Genomic DNA, 6,052 nt, shown 5'->3' with positions numbered 1-6,052 from the left:
TCGTATATTATTTTATATATTCGTGGTTTCCAAAATCAAACATTTTATATATAAATGTTCTCTCTCCGTGTCAGAGTCGCGACTCGACAAAATCCGTTCTCGACCCGTTCGGGCGATTCTTCGTTTGTCAACGTCGAGAGCGCGACACGTACAATATTAATCTCTCCTACCTCTTATAGTACCCAACCGACCGGCCAAGCGGTCGGCGACGGTACGGAGAGCGGTCGAAACACGCCGGAGTGGCGAGAGACTCGAGAAAGTACGTTTACGACTCGTCCGGACTCGCTCGACTCGTTCGACGCGCCGAGCGCGACGTATCTCTTATAGTACCCAACCGGCCGGCCAGGCGGTCGGCGACGCACGGTCCTACGCACGGCCGTATGCGAGCGACGAGCGCCGAAAGGCGCGTTCAATCGAGACATTGTCGCGGAGAGCGAACGATCGAAAAGTCCTATTGTACGATAAAATATTATCACGATAGCCGTATGGCGAATGTCAAACAACGATAATTAGCATTAATTAAGAAGGAAACAAACGAAATGCCGGGACAATAAGGTATAAGCACCGACGGTACCTCCGGGCCGGGCGGCACCTCCGGGCCGGGCGGCACCTCCGGGTCGGGCGGCACCACCGGGCCGGGCGACACCTCCGGGAACCACGGCCGACCGGCGGCGCCTCCGGGCCCGGCCGGACGGCACCTCCGGGACGGGCGACACCTCCGGGAACCACGGCCGACCGGCGACACCTCCGGGCCGGGCGACACCTCCGGGAACACGGCCGACCGGCGTCACCTCCGGCCGGGCGACACCTCCGGCAACCACGGCCGACCGGCGACACCTCCGGGACGGGCGGCACCTCCGGACGACCGAATGAACTCTCGAAGTCAGACGACCGCCGGCGGTACCTCCGGAACACTTAACGACGATTTACGGCGCCGCAACGAGGAGAGCTACGTAAAAACGTTTCGGACGAAAGTTACTTACTATTCGGCGCTCGCTCGACATAAGGGCGCTGTCCGATTACTAACTCGAAACGTGTCTCTCAAACCCACGTGTCGGAGACATATATTTCGAATTATTACGGATGATACGCAACACGCAAGCTGCGGTGACCGCGATTACGGTACGGAACACTCGCCCGATGCGAAATCGCGCGCGCGGCAACCGAGACGGCTCGTTACGGGCGTGATTATACGTGCGGCACCACATAACGGCCGGCGTCAACTTAGGGGACGGACGGCACCTCCGGGACGGGCGACACCTCCGGGAACCACGGCCGACCGGCGACACCTCCGGGCCGGGCGACACCTCCGGGAACCACGGCCGACCGGCGTCACCTCCGGGCCGGGCGACACCTCCGGCAACCACGGCGACCGGCGACACCTCCGGGACGGGCGGCACCTCCGGACGACCGAATGAACTCTCGAAGTCAGACGACCGCCGGCGGTACCTCCGGAACACTTAACGACGATTTACGGCGCCGCAACGAGGAGAGCTACGTAAAAACGTTTCGGACGAAAGTTACTTACTATTCGGCGCTCGCTCGACATAAGGGCGCTGTCCGATTACTAACTCGAAACGTGTCTCTCAAACCCACGTGTCGGAGACATATATTTCGAATTATTACGGATGATACGCAACACGCAAGCTGCGGTGACCGCGATTACGGTACGGAACACTCGCCCGATGCGAAATCGCGCGCGCGGCAACCGAGACGGCTCGTTACGGGCGTGATTATACGTGCGGCACCACATAACGGCCGGCGTCAACTTAGGTGACGGACGGCACCTCCGGGACGGGCGACACCTCCGGGAACCACGGCCGACCGGCGACACCTCCGGGCCGGGCGACACCTCCGGGAACACGGCCGACCGGCGTCACCTCCGGGCCGGGCGACACCTCCGGCAACCACGGCCGACCGGCGACACCTCCGGGACGGGCGGCACCTCCGGACGACCGAATGAACTCTCGAAGTCAGACGACCGCCGGCGGTACCTCCGGAACACTTAACGACGATTTACGGCGCCGCAACGAGGAGAGCTACGTAAAAACGTTTCGGACGAAAGTTACTTACTATTCGGCGCTCGCTCGACATAAGGGCGCTGTCCGATTACTAACTCGAAACGTGTCTCTCAAACCCACGTGTCGGAGACATATATTTCGAATTATTACGGATGATACGCAACACGCAAGCTGCGGTGACCGCGATTACGGTACGGAACACTCGCCCGATGCGAAATCGCGCGCGCGGCAACCGAGACGGCTCGTTACGGGCGTGATTATACGTGCGGCACCACATAACGGCCGGCGTCAACTTAGGGGACGGACGGCACCTCCGGGACGGGCGACACCTCCGGGAACCACGGCCGACCGGCGACACCTCCGGGCCGGGCGACACCTCCGGCAACCACGGCCGACCGGCGACACCTCCGGGACGGGCGGCACCTCCGGACGACCGAAAGAACTCTCGAAGTCAGACGACCGCCGGCGGTACCTCCGGAACACTTAACGACGATTTACGGCGCCGCAACGAGGAGAGCTACGTAAAACGTTTCGGACGAAAGTTACTTACTATTCGGCGCTCACTCGACATAAGGGCGCTGTCCGATTACTAACTCGAAACGTGTCTCTCAAACCCACGTGTCGGAGACATATATTTCGAATTATTACGGATGATACGCAACACGCAAGCTGCGGTGACCGCAATTACGGTACGGAACACTCGCCCGATGCGAAATCGCGCGCGCGGCAACCGAGACGGCTCGTTACGGGCGTGATTATACGTGCGGCAACCACATAACGGCCGGCGTCAACTTAGGGGACGGACGGCACCTCCGGGACGGGCGACACCTCCGGGAACCACGGCCGACCGGCGACACCTCCGGGCCGGGCGACACCTCCGGGAACCACGGCCGACCGGCGTCACCTCCGGGCCGGGCGACACCTCCGGCAACCACGGCCGACCGGCGACACCTCCGGGACGGGCGGCACCTCCGGACGACCGAATGAACTCTCGAAGTCAGACGACCGCCGGCGGTACCTCCGGAACACTTAACGACGATTTACGGCGCCGCAACGAGGAGAGCTACGTAAAAACGTTTCGGACGAAAGTTACTTACTATTCGGCGCTCGCTCGACATAAGGGCGCTGTCCGATTACTAACTCGAAACGTGTCTCTCAAACCCACGTGTCGGAGACATATATTTCGAATTATTACGGATGATACGCAACACGCAAGCTGCGGTGACCGCGATTACGGTACGGAACACTCGCCCGATGCGAAATCGCGCGCGCGGCAACCGAGACGGCTCGTTACGGGCGTGATTATACGTGCGGCACCACATAACGGCCGGCGTCAACTTAGGGGACGGACGGCACCTCCGGGACGGGCGACACCTCCGGGAACCACGGCCGACCGGCGACACCTCCGGGCCGGGCGACACCTCCGGGAACCACGGCCGACCGGCGTCACCTCCGGGCCGGGCGACACCTCCGGCAACCACGGCCGACCGGCGACACCTCCGGGACGGGCGGCACCTCCGGACGACCGAAAGAACTCTCGAAGTCAGACGACCGCCGGCGGTACCTCCGGAACACTTAACGACGATTTACGGCGCCGCAACGAGGAGAGCTACGTAAAAACGTTTCGGACGAAAGTTACTTACTATTCGGCGCTCGCTCGACATAAGGGCGCTGTCCGATTACTAACTCGAAACGTGTCTCTCAAACCCACGTGTCGGAGACATATATTTCGAATTATTACGGATGATACGCAACACGCAAGCTGCGGTGACCGCGATTACGGTACGGAACACTCGCCCGATGCGAAATCGCGCGCGCGGCAACCGAGACGGCTCGTTACGGGCGTGATTATACGTGCGGCAACACATAACGGCCGGCGTCAACTTAGGTGGACGGACGGCACCTCCGGGACGGGCGACACCCTCCGGGAACCACGGCCGGACCGGCGACACCTCGGGCCGGGCGACACCTCCGGGAACCACGGCCGACCCGGCGTCACCTCGGGCCGGGCGACACCTCCGGCAACCACGGCCGACCGGCGACACCTCCGGGACGGGCGGCACCTCCGGACGACCGAAAAGAACTCTCGAAGTCATACGACCGCCGGCGGTAACCTCCGGAACAATTAACGGACGATTTACTGGCGCCGCAACGAGGAGAGCTACGTAAAAACGTTTCGGACGAAAGTTACCTTACTATTCGGCGCTCGCTCGACATAAGTGCGCTGCCGATACTAACTCGAAACGTGTCTCTCAAACCCACGTGTCGGAGACATATATTCGAATTATACGGATGATACGCAACACGCAAGCTGCGGTGACCGCGCTTCCGGTACGGAACACAGCCCGCTGCGTCGGCTCGTTACGACGGGCTCGCTGATTATACCGGACGGCCACCACATAACGGCCGGCGGTCACGTAGGCGTGACGGACGGCACCCCTCCGGGACTGTGCCGACACTCCGCCGGAAGCCACGGCCGACCGGCCGACACCTCCGGGCGCGGGCGACAACCTCCGGGGAACCACGGCCGACCGGCCGTCACCTCCGGCCGGGCGACACCTCCGGCAACCACGGCCGACCGGCGACACCTCCGTGGACGATGGCGGTCACCCTCCGGACGACCGAAAGAACTCTCGAAGTCATACGACCGCCTGGCGGTACCTCCGGAACACTTAACGACTGATTTACGGCGCCGCAACGAGGAGAGCTACGTCTAAAAACGTTTCGGACGAAAGTTACTTACTATTCGGCGCTCGCTCGACATATAGGCGCTGTCCGATTACTAACTCGAAACGTGTCTCTCAACCCCACGTGTCGGAGACATATATTTCGAATTATTACGGATGATACGACCAACACGCAAAGCTGCGGTCGACCGCGATTACGGTACGGAACACTCGGCCCGATGCCACTCCGGGACGGGACGCACACTCCGGCGGCGACACTCCGGAACACGCCGCGGCGACCTCCGGGCCGGCGACCTCGGCCAAGGCGACCGCGCACTCAGGGCACCTCGACGACCGAGAACTCCGAAGTACACCGGCGTACCTCCGAACCTACGACGATTACGGGCCGCACGAGGAGAGTACGTAAAAACGTTCGGACAAGTACTTACTATCGGCGTCGTGACATAAGGGCGCGTCGATTCTAACTCGAACGGTCTTCAACCCACGTGTCGGAGACATATCGATTATTACGGAGATACCACACGCAAGCTGCGGTGACCGCGTACGGACGAACTCGCCGTGCGAAACGCGCGGCGGCAACAGACGGTCGTTACGGCGGATACGGCGGCAACATCGGCCGGCGTCAACTTAGGGACGGACGGCACCTCGGCGGCGACACCTCGGGAACACGGCGACGGCGACACTCGGGCCGGGCGACACCCGGAACACGGCCGGACCGGCGGACCCCGGCACCGGGCGGCACACTCCGGAACGACCGAAGAACTTCGAAGTCAGACGACCGCCGGCGGTACTCCGGAACACTACGAAATTACGGGCCGCAACGAGGAGAGTACGTAAAAAGTTTCGACGAAAGTATTACTATCGGCGCTCGCTCGACATAAGGCGCTGTCGATTACTAATCGAAAGGTCTCTCAACCACGTGTCGGAGAAATATTTCGAATTATTACGGATGATACGAACAGCAAGTGCGGGACCGCGATTACGGTAGGAACATGCCGAGCGAATCGCGCGCGCGGCAACCGAGACGGCTCGTTACGGGCGTGATTATAGTGGGCACACATAACGGCCGGCGTCAACTTAGGGACGGACGGCACCTCGGGACGGGCGAACTCCGGAACCACGGCCGACGGCGACACCTCCGGGCCGGGCGCCACCCGGACCCGGCGACCGCGAACATCCGGGACGGGCGGCACCTCCGGGATTCGAAGCGAACGGGGCCCGGAACGAGATTCCCCCAACGGGACAAAAAGGGCGAAGACACTAGCGGCATAAGGGCGCGCGTTGAAGGCCAACCTCGGCAGGGAACGCACAACTGCGGGCCGGCGGACGGAACCGCCGAGGCCG

This window comes from Nylanderia fulva, unplaced genomic scaffold, assembly GCF_048542155.1.
Source record: "Nylanderia fulva isolate GAGA-0341 unplaced genomic scaffold, ASM4854215v1 Scaffold104, whole genome shotgun sequence".
NCBI classification, from domain to species: domain Eukaryota; kingdom Metazoa; phylum Arthropoda; class Insecta; order Hymenoptera; family Formicidae; genus Nylanderia; species Nylanderia fulva.
The sequence above is the reverse complement of the archived record's forward strand: the minus strand, read 5'-3'. Positions refer to the sequence as shown.